The sequence below is a fragment of the Myodes glareolus genome, chromosome 22 (genome assembly GCF_982192425.1).
Source record: "Myodes glareolus chromosome 22, mMyoGla1.1, whole genome shotgun sequence".
NCBI lineage: Eukaryota > Metazoa > Chordata > Mammalia > Rodentia > Cricetidae > Myodes > Myodes glareolus.
The window spans coordinates 64,700,718-64,719,087 of NC_142047.1; the positions used below are offsets into that span (position 1 = coordinate 64,700,718).

Here is an 18,370-nt window from a genome sequence, read left to right on the forward strand (position 1 = left end):
AACAGAGTTCCAAAACCATGGTTAATCTCCTATCTATGTTTTTGTTCACATCAAACCCATGTATATCTTACCAGTTAGGGAAATGGCCTTTTTTCTTCTCTTTTCCTTCTTTTAAAATTCCATCTGTTTCAAGCTGGGTGGTGACCCTCCCTGGTGGACCCCAGATTTGGTGCTCGTTTCCCCAGTATCCACGGCCTCCTAGCACAGAAGCTGCCTCATGCTAGCAACCTGAACCCAGCCCACGGACTAAGCCCTTCCTCCCCATCACTTTGGTCCACAGGCCAGTTTTAGAGACATTGTTAATGAAGGCTGAAGCCCGACTCAGTACAGGAGGAACACACATGTCTTTGGTCCTGCATGATCATGGATCAGCCAAAGCCGACCCTGGGTCAGCTGAGGTAAGAAGGCCCTGCACTAGATGTAGAATTAGGAGTCAATATTAACTAGGTGGGCTGCAAAACCCAGTAGCAATGGTAATAAATGCCACAGTGCCTCCCTTTTCCTTGGTCTGGCACTTGGTCCATCTTCCACTGTAATTAGATCACTGGAGACCTGGCCAATAACATCAAGATTGATTCAGGTTTCCTCAGCTGACCCAGCTGCTTCTAAGGACTAAGACTGGCTACTACATCTTAAATAAGGGTTCCACTCTGGACTGGAGTAAGGAATCAGAGCCAGGAGTTATTTCCTTCCAAGGAGAGATAACTCCTACCCCTTGTAAAAGGGAGATCTTTAGTTCTAAAGGGGAAAATATTTTTTTCCTATCCAGTTTCCTGAATAGGAGCTCGGACTGGGCAGGGGCAGAGGCTAGGGCTGGGGCTGGGGCAGGTGCTTGGCTTAAGAGTACCTACAAAGCATGCCTGAAGCCCTGGACTCCATCCTCAGAATCATGTAAACTAGGCATGATGGAGCATGAGGTCTGGGGGCAGATGCAGAAAAATCAAAAGTTCAAGGTTGGGGCTGTAGAGATGGTTCAGCTGTTAAACACACGAGCTCTTGCAGGGGATCTGGGATCAATTTCTAGCACCCTGACGGCAGGTCCCAGCTCTATGGTTTAGTTCAGGGGGATCTGACAACCTCTTCAGGCCTCCACAGAAAATATGCTCATATGCACTTATACAAACAAATGCAAACAAATAAAAATTAAACCTTTTTTTAAAGAAAGAGCTAAAACAATTGGATCTATGCTCAATTTATTTGTTTTTTTTTTCTTAAGTCATAGACACACTTTCTGGAAGTGACTTTTTTAAAAATGAAATGAATAGGACACATTTTATTCCATACCAGGAAAGAAATTTGTCACCATTTTTTTGCTGTGGATTGGGGAGATGGAAGAAAAAACAAAGAGGGGGAGGGCCTAAAGCAGACTGGTCATGGAGAAGACTTTTGTCTTTCATTTGTATTATAACCATTGTATTGCGTGTGTGTAATTATTTTACCTCTCAGTATTATACCTACAGTTGACAATGCTAAATACTTTTTGAAATGTCTGTTCTTTCTAGATACTCTAAAGTGTCTGGCAAGTTTTAGAAGTAGTAAAAAATTACATTGAGCACCTTTTTGCTAACCTTTCTGTTATTTTGTCATATGGACTGTTATTTTGATGGGAATAGCCAACCTCTCCTGAGTGTCACAGATTGTGTTTGTGCCTGACTCACAAGAGAAGGAAATGCAAAGAGTGCCAAGCAAATGTGCTCACAGCAAGGAAAAGGAACCAGTTTATTGTTTTTATTTTTGTGTATATAAAGGACAAAGCAGTCCTAGCTTACAGCATTTGGTTTTCTACATCTTAAAGAAGTCAGTAAAGTAAGTAATACATCTTGGAGGTTTATTTATTTATGCATGTTCATGAGAGTGTGTGTATGTGCAGGTGTGTGGATCTGTGCATTCCTGTGGAGATCAGAAGAAAGCATCAATTATTGTATTACTTAGGGTTTCTGTTGTTGTGAGGAGACACCATGACCATGACAACTCCTGTAAAGGAAAACATTTAATTGGGGTGACTTCAATTCAGAGGTTTAATCCATTATCATCACTGAGGGATATGGCAGCATGCAGGCAGACATGGTGCTGGGGAAGAAGGGAGAATTCTGCTTCTTGATCCAAAAGCAACAGAAAGTGAACTGTGTCACTTGAGGGTAGTTTGAGCATAGAATACCTCAAAGCCCGATCCTACAATGATGCACTTCCACCAACATGGCTACACTTTCTAACAATGACACACCCTGTGAGCTCATGGGGGCCAATTGCATTCAAACTAATACATTCTACTCCCTGTCCCCCATTAGCTTGAAACAATATCATGATGCAAAATGCATTTACTTGAACCTCAAAAGTCCCCACAGTCTATCACAGTCTCAACAATGTTTAAAAGCTCAAAGTTCAAAGTCTTTTCTGAGAGTAATTTCTTAACTGTAATACCCTATAAAATCAAAATCAAAAAGCATATCACATACTTCCAACATACAATGGCACAAGATAGACATTACCATTCCAAAACATAGGGAAGGGGACATAGTTAGGAAATACTGGTTCAAATATAACTGAAAACCAGCTGGGCAAACTCCAAACTCTGCATCTTCATGTCTGATGTCAAAGTTCTCTTCAGATCTCCAATTCCTTTCAGTTTTGTTGCCTCCAACCCACTTCTTTCTCTTGGGCTGGTTCCACTCCCTTTTAGCAGCTTTCCTCCTCAGGTATCTCACAACTCTCTGGCATCTTCAACATCTTGGGGTCTCCAAGGCAATTCAAGCTTCAACTTACAGTAATGGGATTAAAGATAATATTTGCCCACTGGTACTTTGTAAGAATTATTTTTAAAAAACTGTATTTGGGGTTGGGGAGTTGCCTCAGTGGTCAGGAGAACTTGCTACTCTTGAAGAGTGATGACCCAGCTTCAGATCCCAGCACCCACATGGCAGCTTATAACTGTGACTCCTGTCCCAGAGGATCAGAAGCCCTCTTCTGACCTTTGAGGGCACCAGGCATACATGAGGAGCACATAAATACATGCAGGTAAAACACTAATAGACCTTTTTTTAAATCTTTAAAAAGACTTTATTTTATTCTTATTTGTGTCTGAGTGTGTTTTTTTTTTTACACGTGAGTTCCCAAGATGGCCAAAATCAGGTGTTGGATCCCCTTGTGAGATTTCCAATGATGTGGATGCTTAGAACCAACTTAATGTGGATGCTTAAAACCAAATTGATGTCCTCTGAAAGATTAGTAATCACTCTTAGTTGCTGACTGAGCCATCTCTCTAGTCCCATTTTCTAACTTTTCTACAAAGAATCAGTCATTCATTCACTAAAAATATTTTTCTATACATTTAGTGTTTATGTGTGTGTGTGTGTCTCTGTCTGCACATGCATTGAGTATATGCACATAACGTATGTGGATATCTGAGGACAACTTGCAGGAGTTTGTTTTTTCCTTCTAACCATGTAGGTTCTAGAAATTGTATTCAAAAGGTATTTTTCTCTGGTGAGCCATCTGGTCTACCCTGAAAAAGTTTTTTTTAAAGGAATGCATTACCTTCTGCGTTCATGGTCCCTTGGTCATTACATTACCTCTCTTTCTATGTGCATGTCTGTCTCTGTATGAGTGCATGTGTCTCTATGTATATCTGAGTATATATCTATGTACCTATCTATGTACCTCTGTGTATCTCTGTATATTGGTCTACCTATCTATCTGAGTGTTTATGTGTATATGAAGATCCTAGTGACTAGCATGTCCTAAATATTAGGAATCTTGGAGATTGCATTTAGGATAATAGCTACATTCTTAATGTATTAATACTTTATCCACAACAGATTTCACTGTAACTGTCAGTAAATGAAGCCAATACTCCTAAGGTGACAGGATAACCTTCCTCAGTCTCCAAATCTATGCCACCATACCTGGCTCAATAATTACATGCTAATATTTTTTTTAGATAAATGCTTATACAAGTGTAAATGTCAACTACCCTGATTTAATCATTACATACTATATACACATATTAACAGACTATACTCCATAAATCAATACAATTAAGTTAATACTTTTGTTTCAATTTTAAAAAGCTTTCAACTGAGGGAGATGACAAAGCAGTTCAATCTCCAGAATCGACATGATGAAACAAAATGATCAACTTCCACAAAAAAGAAAAAAAGTCTCTGCCCTCCACACATGTACCATGGGATACATGCACTTGCACAAAAATAAATAAATAATGTTTCCCAAATTTTTAGGTATTTAGTTTAACCATTAGACATCCCAGTGGTACTGAAGAACTATAAAGTGAATGCTGACAAAACCCATTTGGTATCAGAAGTGGGACTGTTCCATTTTGTGTGCCTTGGGAAACTATTCCCTGAGCCTCCTCTAATGGCCTCCCAACACATGTGATTTTGAGTGGTGCTAAGTGAGAGCAAGCTGCCTGCTTTCAATCAGAGCACTGAGTCAGAGCACAGCATCACACCTGGCCTGGTGGGGCCATGTCCCATGTTAGCTACAGCTCCCTGCCTCTGGGCCTGATATGAATGGTAAAGAATTGAGACTTATAATCCCCAGGGCCTCTCCATATCTAAAATGCACTAGTTCCAGTCTGTGATTTTATAAGACTTGGAACTCAGGTCATTGTTAATAATGCTCTTCACCATTATTGTGTGTGGTGAGTTTGTCTCTACACACTGACTGAGAAGAGAAAGAAAACAGCATTCAGTTGATTTTTGGCAAAAATCAATTCCAGAAAAAATTAGTAACAGCTTTCAAAACTGTATAGACTTTCTAAAAAACTGGATCCAGTCAAGGGGGTTTCTTCCCAGGCACCAGGTCTGTCACTGAATCTCTACCAGGCTTTCTTAGCCCAAGAAAGTGTCTCCTGCCCGCTAGTCATGTACTTGCACAACCACAGATTGAATGTTCATTTGTCAGTGACGCCTCCCAGCTCAGAACCATTTGTGATTACATGAAGACAGAACTGGCCTCTCCCTCCTGGCTCATTAATAAAATGATTTAAGGAAGTGGGATTCTGCGCTGCACAGGAATGATGTATGGCTAAGTTTTCACCCACCACCTTCGTCTCTGTGAGTTCCTAAACTACACTCTCTCCTCCTCCTGCCAGAGCCCATGAGAACCATCACGTCTCAAGGAGACTTCCCCTCCCAGCAGCATCTGCTTCCTTCTATCATCTGTTTTCACCAGATATTCCATTTTCTGTTTCATGCTTCCACATCTCCGTCTTCTTTACTGGGCTCATGTGTGTGCACATGGGAGACTGTGTGTGTGCACATGTGGAGGCCAGAAGTTAATGCTGGATGTCTTCTTCAAGTGTTCTCCAACTTTATTTTCTTATGGAGGTATTTTCTCAATTGAGATGCTCTCCCAGATGACTCTAGTTTGTATTGAGTTGACAGAAACCTATGCAGCACAACCTGTTCTTAAGAAGGGATGCTAGAGGAATATCTCAGTGGTCAAGAGCACTTGCTGCCCTTGCAGTGAATGCAGGTTTGGTTCCCAAGACCCACATGGTGACTTACAACCATCTGCAACCCAGTTACAGGGGATCCATCATCGTCTTCTGACCTCTGAGAGCACAAGGCACTCTTGTGACACACACACCGCTCAATCACATAAAGCCTTATTTTAAAGCCAGATGTGGTGGTGTGTACTTGTAATTCCAGCACTAGGGAGCGGAGACAGGCTGATCTCTACACTAATTAGCCACCCTAGCATGTTTGGTTCAGTAAGAGATCTTGTTTGTAAGCCTGATGATCTGAGCTCGACCCCTAAAACCCACATCGTGGAAACAAATGATCTCCTGCAAGTTGTCCTCTGACCTTCACAGTTACACATACAAACAAACAAATACATAAATATACAATATTTTCAAAACTAAAAGGTGAGTGTTACCTGAGGAACACACCATGGTTGACCTCTGGCCTGCACACACTTGCACATACACAAACATCAGAGGCCCAACTGCATTTCATTTTGCATAGGAAATACTTATGCTATTTATTTGTTGAATTCCAATGTGCCAGGTGTCCCTCCTTTGATCTAACAACCCTCATAGAGTTCTCAATGCAATGTGCTTTGATATTTGTTAGGTGATTATGAAGGCTCCAACTTGTCCTCCATGGTGGAAAGCATTCTGAAACTCTGGTAAGAGCTTCCCCAACTTCTTTGTAATAGGCTTGGTGTGCAACCTAAGCACATTGGGAGCAAACATGAATCATTCATTTCCTCAGTATGCCAGGCTCACTCACAACCCTCCTCCCATCTCCTGCTGCGAGGCATCTCTCTTAATGACATCACAGTTGGATCCATACTTTTGTGATCATTTTTAGCTAATCAAAGCAATCCCATACTACTTTTAAAGGCTTGTTGCTACTCATTTTATAACTTCAATCTAATTTTTAATTCAAGGTACAGCTCATTCTCAGCATAGGGCAAGTTCATGAGCCTTGGGGAAAGGCAGGCAGAATTGAGTGCTGGATTATTTTTCTGTTGCTATGAGAAAACATCATGACTGAGCAACTTCTGGAAGAAGGATTATGTTTTGACTTAAGGTTACATATGGATAAGAGCCCATTGTGGGGAAGCTGAAGCAATGTTTTGGTGGTTGAGAGCACTGACTGCTCTTCCAGGGGACTAGAATTCAATTTCTAGCATCTATATAGAAGCTCACAACTGCTTGTAACTCTAGTTCTAGGGGATTCAATAACATGTTCTGGCTTCTCAGGACACTACACATGTGGTACACAGGCATCCATGCAGGCAAAACACATGCATGTAAAATAATAGAATAAATGTTTATAAAAAGAGTCCTCATTGTGGGAGGACATAACAGCACCCGGCAGGCATGGCTACAGGATCGGGAAGCTAATAACTCACAACTTCAATAGCAAACAGGAAGCAGAAGTAAACCCACTAGAAAGGGCATGAGGCTTTTAATCTCAAAAACCATGCTCAGTGGCATGTGTCCTGCAGCAAGCCACTCCTCAAAAGCACCACCCAAGGGGGACAAGTGTCCAACTATCTGAGCCAAGAACATTTCTATTCAAACCACACGTGCTAAACTGCTGCTGATCATCCCCAGTGTTTGTCCCTCTAGAGTTGGGATGGGAGGCAAGGGAACTACCTTTGTGTGAGCTATGGGCAAAGGTCTTTACTGGCCTCATGCTATTTTAGTGAGGAGTTGAACTCTCCTGACAAACACCAAACCTTCCAGATAAACTCCAGCTGTGGATAGTCCTTCAAATTCCATGACAACTCTCCCACTTATCCTTCAGACTGACATCCTGGGCCCATCCCATCAGTACCCATGGGACCTATGAACACAAGCAGGATCCAGTTCCCTTGTCGTGCTGGGGTTCAGACAGCAGCCGAGTCCCATCAGCTGCTACCCAATTTCTATGTGCCCATTTATGCTACACCAGCTTATCCATGTGACATCTGGTCACACACAGCTGGGGAAAGATGCTCTGGTGGTTATTCTTCATTGTCACTTGTTGGGAGTTGGTAGAGACAAACCCCATCAGTGTGCATCTGAGGGAATTTCCAGAAAAACCAGCTAGAGGGATGTCCTGAACACAGAAAGCAGCATCCCATGTGCTGGGTCGTAGCAGAGGAAAAAGAAGGAAGTCACCAAGTTCCCAGCTCAATAATCCGCAGTGTCAGTCACTGTCGTGAGCTGAGTTCCCAGACAAGATTTGCTGAAGATTTCTGAGCAAAAGCATTATAAAGAAGGTGCACCTGTTATGGGATGGGAAAGACAAAGAAGGATACAGACAAAATCATGGACAGATCCAGTGTCATCCAGAAAACCAAGACTTAGGGAACCAAAGCCAACCACTTTCCTGCTCTTGTGTAGCCCATAAGCTGTGATTTTTACATATAATATATGTGCGTGAAACATATTATATATATTATTAAATATTTATGATATTAATCAAACTTAACATGTTTCATTGAAAATAATATGCATTATATTTTAAAATCTAGCCATGTGTGGTACTGAACATTCTTAATCTCAGCACTCAGAATGAGGAAGCAGGTGAATCTTCTAAGTTGCTTGTTCTACATAGAAAGTTCCAGGCCAGAACTGGCCCTTATCCCATAGCCACACTGGTGAATATCATGAATATCACCATAAACCCTTCGTCCAGTGATGGATGGAGATAGAGACAGAGACCCATGTCGAGGCACTGGACTGAACTCCCAAGGTCCCATTGAAGAGCAGAAGGAGAGAGAACATGAGCAAGGAAGTCAGGACCACGAGGGGTTGGTCCACACACTGAGACAGTGTGCCTGAGCTAATGCGAGCTCACCAAAGCCAGCTGGACTGGGACTGAACAAGCATGGGATCAAACTGGACCCTCTGAATGTGGCTGACAATTGTGGCAGACTGGGAAGCCAATGATAATGTCATTGGGATTTGTCTCTACTGCATGTACTGGCTTTTTGGGATCCTAGTCCGTTTGGATGCATACATTCCTAAGCCTGGATGGAGGGGGGGAGAGCCTTGGACTTCCCACAGGGCAGGGTACCCTGCCCTCTCTTAGGACTGGAAGGGGAGGGGGAAGGGGTAGTGGGGGAGTGGGAGGGAAGTGGGAGGAGGGGAGAAACTGGAAATTTTGATTGGTATTATTTATAAAGTAATAAAAAAATAATCTGCTGAAAAAAGAAAAGTTCCAGGCCAGCCAGAAGTACACAATGAGATCTTGTACACTGCCCCCTCCCCCCCCAAAAAAAATCCAAAACCTTCTTTCGTTTTGAATGTTGACTGCAAAGCTTAAAATAGTTGCTTCCTGGCCTTTTTATAGTAGAAACCCTGAGCAACAGACTAGGATAAATTAGTCAATAAACATTTGTCACACAAATATAAGGACCTGGGTTTGATTGCCCAGAACCCACATCAGAAGTCTGTGCAGTGACATAGGTATGTAATTCCAGTGCTGGGGGTGGCATAGAGACAGGAGTACCCCTGGTGCTTAGCCACAAGCCAGTTTAGAACATTCCAGATTCAATGAAACCCAGTCTCAAAAATAAGGTGGAGGGGCCAGCAGGCTCCTCAGTGAGGAAAAGTGTTTGCCGAGAAAGCCTGACATCCTGAGTTCAAGCCCCAGAATCTACAGTAGAAGAAGAGAACCAACTCCCCAGAATTACTCTCTGACCTCCTCATGTGCCTGGCATACAAGTACCTGCACACACACGCTCTAATAATAATGATAGATAATGTTTTTAAATTATATAAAAATAAGATAGGAATTGAGGAAGACACCTGGCATCAACCTTTGGCCTCTACATGTAGGTCCACACACATAAACACATGCATGCATGTGCACACTCACACAAACACACCAAAACAAAAAAAAATCCAATGAAATATAAATGGTAAAGAATCTTTTTCTGACCCAGATTTGAACGTTAGTAAAACATTTTGGTGGTAATTTTGAAGATGTTGCTATGAACTCGTGTTGGCTGCATTAGATAATCTGTTGGAGATGTGTGCTTAATTATTTAGGGTTGAAATGTCACAATGATTGTAATTTACTCTAAATGCTTCAATAAAGCAGATGAGGCAAACACAGAAGAATGCTAATGGTTCTTAAGTTGGGGTGATGGGTTCCTCCTTGCCAGTCTCATTATCATATGTGTAAAAATCTGCAATTAAAATTATGAAATTAATGTTCATCTTTAATTTTTCACCTTGCATGGCCAATCCATCATCTAAGCCATGTCTGTCTAACTCTCTGAATTGCTTCCCAACCTCCCTTTTCCATTATGACTGACACTGTTTTAGCCAAACCCCCATCAACAGATCACACAGTCAGAGAGATCAGATTCGTATGACTTTACTTATTTTTAATTGTATTTGACTACATGAGTACAGGTGCCTGCAAAGACAAGAAGGGGGCGTTGGATCCCCTTGAGCTGAAGTTACAGGTGGTTGTGAGCCACTCACGTGCGTGCTGGGAACCAAGCTCAGATCCACCGCAAGAGCATCTAAACTGCTCAGCCATCTCTCCACACCCAGAGCAGATCGTTTTCTAAGGCAGTAAAACAAACCACAGCAACTTAAGTGAGGAGTCTGTACAGCGGCGACAGAGCAGACCCCAGCCCTCAGAAATGGTGACGTTAGTCCTGTCCGTTTCATGGGATCTAGAATCACACATCTCTGCGTGTCTAGGAGGGAGTTCCTAGACTGGGTTAATTGAAACCGGAACCACCACTCTAAATGTAGGGGGCAGCATTCAGTAGGCTGGGGTCCCCGGCTGAGCACCAGAGTTTATCGCTCTCTGCTTCCTGACTGCAGGTACAACGTAAGCAGCTGCCTCCTGCTCCTGCTGCCATGATTCCCCACCGCAATGGACTGTGACCTCAAACTATGAGCCAGAATAAACCCTTCCTTCCTCAAGCTGCTTCTTTTCTACAAAAAAAGGGGGGGAGGACTTTTATTTATTTTTAAATGCATTCTTAAAAGTCTTGACACACTGAGAAAGCTACAATCTGCAGTTGTGCTGAATCGTAATCCTGGCAGACCGACTTCCATGAACTCACATTTCTGCCATTTGGTTCCTCAAACTGATTTGCCCTGCTGGTTATTTAGGTATGGAAGCCCAGAACAGAAAAAGCTGATGACAGACCACTCAATCGAGTGTCTGCCAGGATCGCAATGAGACTTCTGTTCATATCAACAAGGGACACCAACATACCACCTCCTTGGGAGAGAGTCGAACTGCTTAATATGAGCACTTTTTGGTCTGAAACCCATACACTAGCCAGTACGATAGCCACTCGTGTACCAAGAGATTACCGTCTTCCCAGGCACTGGTGCCGTTCAGACAATCTGAAGACATGGGAGGGGTGGGAGAAATATTGGTGGTCCCAAAGGGAATGGAGGCATCCAACATAGCAGGAAGGGGCCATGGAGGTGGTGGAAGTGGTGAGCCACTGAATCTCAGACCTGGCTTTCCTGGTACCAGTCTTGACCTTGGCATTGTGAGTGAAGGAGGGAAAAAGGAGTTCCACGAAGCAGTTTGATTCATGTGGTTTACTTCTAGGAGATCCGAAGGAAGCTTGACGTTCATTTTCATCCTCCTGAGCGTCCTCTTCTGTCTTAGTATCTACTTCACAAGCTGGGGAAAGTAGATGGGACAGATCTCTCTCTGCTGACTCCAAATCAAGTATAAATCACAACACGGGTTCCTCTTAAACCAGCTGGGTGAACGCAGCCGCCTTCTGACCCAATGGCAGCACATTTATCCCCACCGTTTTCAAGGGAGTTGGGAACATTCTTCTTTGGGTTTTTACTTTTCTTAGCAGGTTTTCTTCTGGCTGTGCCATTTGGTTTGTCTGGTTTCACAAATGTCACCTTTCTTTAGAGCATTGTTAAAGGAAGCCACAGCTTTATGTAGAGCTTCTTTCGATGTTGTACCACCCCAAACGTCAGAATCATCGCTCCAGCCAGTGCTGTGCCACAGCACCCATACTCCTGCCTGAGACATCCACCGTGGTCCATCACTGTGGCCCTTGAGTTGCTTCTTGTCAGGCATTTTGCCACAGAAACAAGAAGAGTAACTAATGAGAAACAGTGGCTAATCACTTCTAGAAATCATGTGAGTTCATGGCTATAGGTTTTTATCAGTCATTCTAGAAACAGTCTATGAAATGTGCAGTTTTTACATTTTTTATGTTGGCTACAGATAGTGATGCCCTTTTGCCTGCCTTAAAAAGGCTGATGTCGAGAGTCACCCTCAGGACTATGCCCTCAGGTGTCCCCTCCATATGCTACATCATTGTACACAGTGGTGGGCTGGGAATACTTTACAAGTGGGCTTTTGAGACAAGAGAGTGAAAGACACAACTTTTTTATGTGTGAAAACCAGAAAAAAGGTGATGTAATCAATGCACATTGGAAATAACTGAGAAAGAAATCAGGTGATCCTGGTTGTCTTCTAAGTGCTGATAGTAGAGAATGCCCCAATATTTCTGTTTGCTGTTCTGCAATGTTTAACCTTCTCCATTTTTTTGACTGCACTTTGAGCTCTCCAAGGAGGTTGGTGAGACTGTGTCTGAGGACATCTCCAGAGAGAATTAGCTAAAGGAGAAAGACCTGCCCCGAATGTGAGCGATACTGTCTCATGCTGGGGGGAAAGGCTGGGCACAATGAAAGGAGGGAAAGGGGGGCGCTCTCAGGGTGCCTGCTCCCCCCTCCTCTGCTGTCTGATCAGCTGTGAAGGGAGCGGCCTTCCTCTGAATCTTCTGAAACGTTGACCCCCAAATAGACAATGCCTCCATTATGCTGTTTCTGTTAGGTGTTTGGTCTCAGCAATACAAGTAACAATAGAGACCTGGAAGCTGGGGAGATGGCTCAGTTAGTAAAGTGCTTGCCTGGGTTAGAACCCTAGGATCCAAATAAAAGCCAGACATTGTGTATTCCCAGACCTGGGGAAACAGATGGGGAGCTCCCAGGGGCTCACTGACCTAGAAGTCTATCTGAATGCCCGAGGTCCAGGATAGTAAGAAGCCTGAGAAACAACATCCAGGGTGGAACTGTGGCCTCCACACGCATGGGCATGCATACACTCACACACTCACATAATGACTAGCATGAGCGGTATTTCTTCCTCAGAGTTACAGCTACAGAGCATCCCTAATATTAAAAATAATTATGAAGGGCTTGAGTGTTTATGACCTTTTTTAAATGTAGTATGTATAATTGAAGTTATCTATGCATTTTATATGACATATATAAGGCACACACAATATATATGTGCATATGTGTGTGTGTGTGTGTGTGTGTGTGTTAGGGTTTTTATTGTGGTAAAGAGACACCATGACCATGCAACTTTTATAAGAAAAACATTTCATTGGGGGATCTTGCTTACAGTTTTAGAGGTTCGGTCCATTATCATCATGGCAGGGAGAATGCAGCATGCAGGCAGACATGGTGCTGGAGCAATACCAAGAGTCCTACTGCAGACAACAGGTAGAACTGTCATACTGAGCAAAGCTTGAACAAGAGTCCTCAAAGCCTCGCCCACAGTGATGACCGTCCTCCAACAGGGCCACACCCTCTAGTAGTGCCACTCCTTTTGGGGACCATTTTCTCTCAAACCACCATATGGGATATATATGTATGTATACACACACACACACACACACACACACACACACACACACACACACACATACACACACACGTAATTCAGGGCCTTGGACAGACCTGAACATACCTAGGTGTTTTCCTCGTTGAGTCAGTCGTCTCATTATTTCTCACCACTGTGGCAACGAAAACAGCTTAAGGAAGGGAGGGTTTGTTCTGGCTCACAGTTTGAAGATCCATCCCATCATGGCGGAAGGCATGGCAGTGGGAGTGCAGGGCCGCTGGTCAATTTCATCCACAGTTAGGGAGCAGAATTAGGATGCCCAGGAATTGTGCTACCCAGATGCAGGATGAGTTTACATACTTCAATTAACCCTAGCTAGAAATTCCTTCACAGGTGTGCCAAGATGTTTGTTCCAAAGTGATTCTAGGTCATGTTACATTAATGAATATATTAACCATCACACAGTGTCTCACCGTGGAGCCCTCCCAAAATAGTTCTAGAGCTCTCACCTGGCTATGCCACTTAACTTTTTATAATGGCCAAGCATAACTCAAACTTTCTATGGAGACCAGGCTGGCCTAGAACTCGGGGAGATCAGCCTGCCTCTGCTTCCCAAGTGCTGAGATTAAGACATACGCCACCACACCCAGAGCTGAACTCTTACTAGTGAGCACTCATGGGCTGGCCTGAGCCTGCTCCAGCATGTTAATGGGGTATCTGAGGACACTGGAGACACAAATTCATGGAGCGTGCCTGAACTTGAATGTCTCCAATCTGAGCCAGCTGAGGAGAAGCAATAGCATGGGCCGCTCTCACCCTGAGTCGTTCTCAGGGGCATTGCCTAAGGTCTCCCCAGGTCTACTGTCTGCAGCGGAGCTGTCCAAACACCTCCCGTGAAAGCTGCTATGCTCAGGTAGATGGGTTTGCAGAAGCAGCGTGATGGTGGAGAGTGTATCCGACTCCTGCAGAGGACCTGAGTTCGGTTCCTAACACCTGTGTCATGTGACTCACTACTGCTGTAACTCCAGCTCCAGGGGACTCTGACACCTCTGGCCTCCAAACGTGCCTAGCACACATGTACACACACACACACACACACACACACACACACACACACACACACATACACAATTAGTAAAAAGTTTTCTAATTAAAATGTAAAACTTTTAAGAAAAACGGATGCACTCATGTGCTCTGCAAAACCACACACACACACAAAAACATTTTTAAAGTCTTTTTTTTAAAAAAAATAGGAGAGTAAAGAGACCAATAAAAATCTAGGAATTATAGGAAAATAGTTCAGTTGATAGGGTGTTTGCCACACATGCGTGAGGACCTGACCTCAAGCTCCAAAACTTACATAAAAATGGAGACATGGCAGTGCATGCTTGTGGTCTCCACACTGGAGAAGCAGAAGCAAGAGCAGCCCTGGGACTTGCTGAGCAGCCAGTGTAAAGAAAATGGTTAGCTCAGAGTAAAATACTTTGTCTCAAAAACAAAAAAAAAAGAAGAAAAGAAAAAGTAGAAACTTAAGGAATGATATCTGAGGCTATCCTCTGGCTTCCACACACATGAACATGCACCCACATACACATACATGAACACACACACACACATTAACCACTGTGAATGGTGCTACCCATGGGCAGGTGATCCTGAGGTGTGTAAGAAACCAAGCAGAGCGAGCCATGGGGGCAAGCCAGAAAGCAGTGTTTTTCCATGGTCTCTACCTCTGTTTCTCCCCCAGGTTCCTGCCTTGACTTCCTGCCCCTCCTCCTTCAGTGAAGGACTATAAACTATGAGTTGAAATGTGCCTGTACCTTTCGAAGATGCTTCTGGCCATGACGTTTCTCAAGTAATAGAAAAGCAAAGTAGTGGGGCTTCAGTGTGGGGCTTATTCGTTTGCTCACCCATGGCATCTGTCTAGCCTGGTTCTGTGTGTGGCTCTTATGAAAAATGCAGTAATGATTATGGACGTGCAAGCATCTCTGTGTTCTGCCAACACATTCCTTCAGGTATCTCCCCAGGAGTGGTAGAGATGGGTCATATGGTAATCCAAACAGAAATAGCTGCTTAGGTTGGGTGCTTTGTCACAGTAATGAGAATGATTTGATAGCTCCAGGGACATACTTTTCACACAGCAATCAACTCCTGAAGCTGTGAGCTGCAGGGAAACTGGGAAGGCAACCCCATCACAGAAAAAAAACCATAGAGAGAGCCCCACATCTTCCTGACATCCAGAGAGAGCCCCACATCTCCCTGACATCCAGAGAGAGCCCCACACTTCCCTGGCATCCAGAGAGAGCCCCACACTTCCCTGGCATCTAGAGAGAGCCCCACATCTTCCTGACATCCAGAGAGAACCCACATCTTCCTGACATCCAGAGAGAACCCCCATCTTCCTGACATCCAGAGAGAACCCCCATCTTCCTGACATCCAGAGAGAGCCCCACACCTTCCTGACATCCAGAGAGAGCCCACAGCTTCCTGACATCTAGACAGAGACTCACAGCTTTCTGACATCCAGAGAGAGCCCCACACTTCCCTGGCATCCAGAAAGAACCCACAGCTTCCTGACCTCAGCCCCCATGTCAAACTCACGTGAATTCATACAAATCTCAGGAACTTGCTCCAGGTTTGCGTTAGAAACAGTAGTGCAGAGTAAAACTCTCTCCATTTCTTCCAGGAAGCATCGCAGGTATCACAGGACCAGAGTAGGGGTGAGGGGGGGTTGACTCTAAAACGTAGCCTTCTCTACTTAGCAAGACTCATCCCTCATTAAACAAAACTACATTTAGGCCTGAACATTCTTCCTAGGGAATGTGGTCCTGCACCTGCTTGGCATAAAGAAATGAGTCGTTCTTTCTTAGAAAGGGCCACCAGGAACCATTCACTAAAAGAGAAATAAATAAAGCGAGGACAGAGGGGGTAAAGAATCTCTCTGAGATGCACGCAGATACTTGATTCCAAGTGATTCTAGATCCTCTCAAGCTGACACCTGATAGTAACCATCGCCTCCACCCTCGTAAGAAGTAGAGGGTTCCCTGTACAGCCAATGCCACTAAGAGGAGACCGCAGAATAAAGCAAAGTGCCCAACAGTAATAACCCAGGTAGAGCCGAGCAGGGCCGAGACGAGGCCCCAGATTCGGGTCACCGTCAAGACCCCCAAGGACAAGGAGGAGATCGTGATCTGCAATCGAGCCTCGGTCAAGGAGTTCAAGGAGGAAATCTCCCGGAGGTTTAAGGTTCAGCAGGATCAGCTGGTCCTGATCTTCGCAGGCAAGATCCTCAAGGATGGAGACACACTGAACCAGCATGGGATTAAGGATGGGCTCACAGTCCATTTAGTCATCAAGACCCCTCAGAAGGCTCAAGATCCAATGGCCACGCCTACTTCTCCACCATCCCCTCCTGACTCTGCCTCTGCACCCTCCACCACACCTGCCTCCCCTGCTGCCCCTGCCCAGTCCTGAGGTTCTGGCAATGCCACTTCAGATTCTGGCAATGGAGGAGGACCCTCTCCAGTGGCTGCAGAGGGGCCCCCAAGTGCTACTGCATCGATTCTCTCTGGCTTTGGGGGCATCCTTGGCCTAGGCAGTCTGGGCCTGGGTTCTGCCAACTTCATGGAGCTACAGCAACAGATGCAGAGACAGCTCATGTCCAACCCTGAGATGCTCTCACAGATCATGGAGTACCCCTTGGTCCAGGATATGATGTCAAACCCTGACCTGTTGCGTCACATGATCATGGCTAACCCCCAGATGCAACAGCTGATGGAGAGGAATCCTGAGATCAGCCACATGCTCAACAACCCTGAGCTCATGAGACAGACAATGGAGCTTGCTCGGATCCCAGCCATGATGCAAGAAATGATGAGGAACCAGGACCGGGTCCTCAGCAACTTGGAAAGCATCCCTAGAGGGTTTAATGCCCTCCGCCGCATGTACACCGACATCCAGGAGCCCATGCTCACAGCTGCTCGGGAACAGTTTGGCAACAATCCCTTCTCTTCCCTGGCCGGGAACTCCGACAGCACATCTTCCCAGCCTCTTCTGACTGAGAATCGAGAGCCCCTCCCTAACCCTGGAGCCCCTCGCCCCCCATCTCCCAGGCCCCCGGGTCCGGTGGGGAGGGCACCGGAATATCGGGGACCAGCCAGGTGCACCCGACAGTCTCGAACCCCTTTAGGATCAATGCGGCTAGCCTGGGGTCAGGGATGTTCAACAGCCCAGAAATGCAGGCGCTCCTCCAGCAGATTTCTGAAAACCCCCAGCTGATGCAGAATGTGATCTCAGCCCCTTGCATGCGCAGCATGATGCAGACACTCGCCCAGAACCCTGACTTTGCTGCTCAGATGATGGTGAATGTCCCACTGTTTGCGGGGAATCCACAGCTTCAGGAGCAACTCCGTCTGCAGCTCCCTGTGTTTCTGCGGCAGATGCAGAACCCAGAGTCTCTCTCCATCCTCACCAATCCCCGGGCCATGCAGGCCTTGCTGCAGATTCAGCAGGGACTGCAGACCCTGCAAACTGAAGCCCCTTGGCTGGTACCAAGCCTTGGCTCCTTTGGGACATCCCGGACCCCTGTACCCCTGACAGGCAACTCTGGGTCTGCAGCGGAGGCCCCCACCCCCTCCCCAGGCATGTCAGCCACGCCTCCTCCCACAGCGGGTTCCAGTGCCCAGCAGCAGCTCATGCAGCAGATGATCCAGCTTCTGGCTGGAAGTGGAAATTCACAGGTGCCGATGCCAGAAATGAGATTTCAGCAGCAGCTGAAGCAGCTCAATTCCATGGGCTTTGTCAACCGTAAAGCTAACCTACAGGCCCTGATCGCCACAGGTAGGGACATCAATGCAGCTATTGAGAGACTCCTGGGGTCCCAGCTCTCCTGATCCCTTGGCCCGTGCCTCCTGCCTTCCCCAGCTCTCAGTGCCAGCCTTCTGGCTCCTCTGTCAAACCCTACCTTCTGAAGCCTTCTTTGACCTCTACAAACAACAGGGTGATTCTGGAGGCCTGGGCCCATCCCCATAGCTCTGTTCAAGGGTTTTGATTTTGTTGCTGTCTTATGAAATCCTTTCTCCCGGGCCTCCGAGCAGAACTATTTAGTTTGCACAGTTGGACATTTGGCCCTACCTCCTTGCCCACAGTACTTTGGCAATGTGCAGTCTTCTCCCAGGGTCTGAGAGGAGGACCCCCTCTGGCTCCCCAGAGTCTTCCGTCGGCACCACTAGGCTTTAGCTTGCCTTACATTTGCTCTTGCTCTCCTC

At 45.4% G+C, this 18,370-nt stretch overlaps 2 pseudogenes; one reads left to right on the forward strand and one right to left on the reverse strand.

Annotated features, from left to right (window-relative positions):
- Nucleotides 1–10,831: 10,831 nt before the first annotated feature.
- On the reverse strand, nt 10,832–11,546 carry LOC125410780 (survival motor neuron protein pseudogene; annotated as a pseudogene).
- A 4,677-nt stretch (nt 11,547–16,223) lies between these two features.
- LOC148118632 (ubiquilin-4 pseudogene) lies at nt 16,224–18,137 on the forward strand (annotated as a pseudogene).
- Nucleotides 18,138–18,370: the final 233 nt, after the last annotated feature.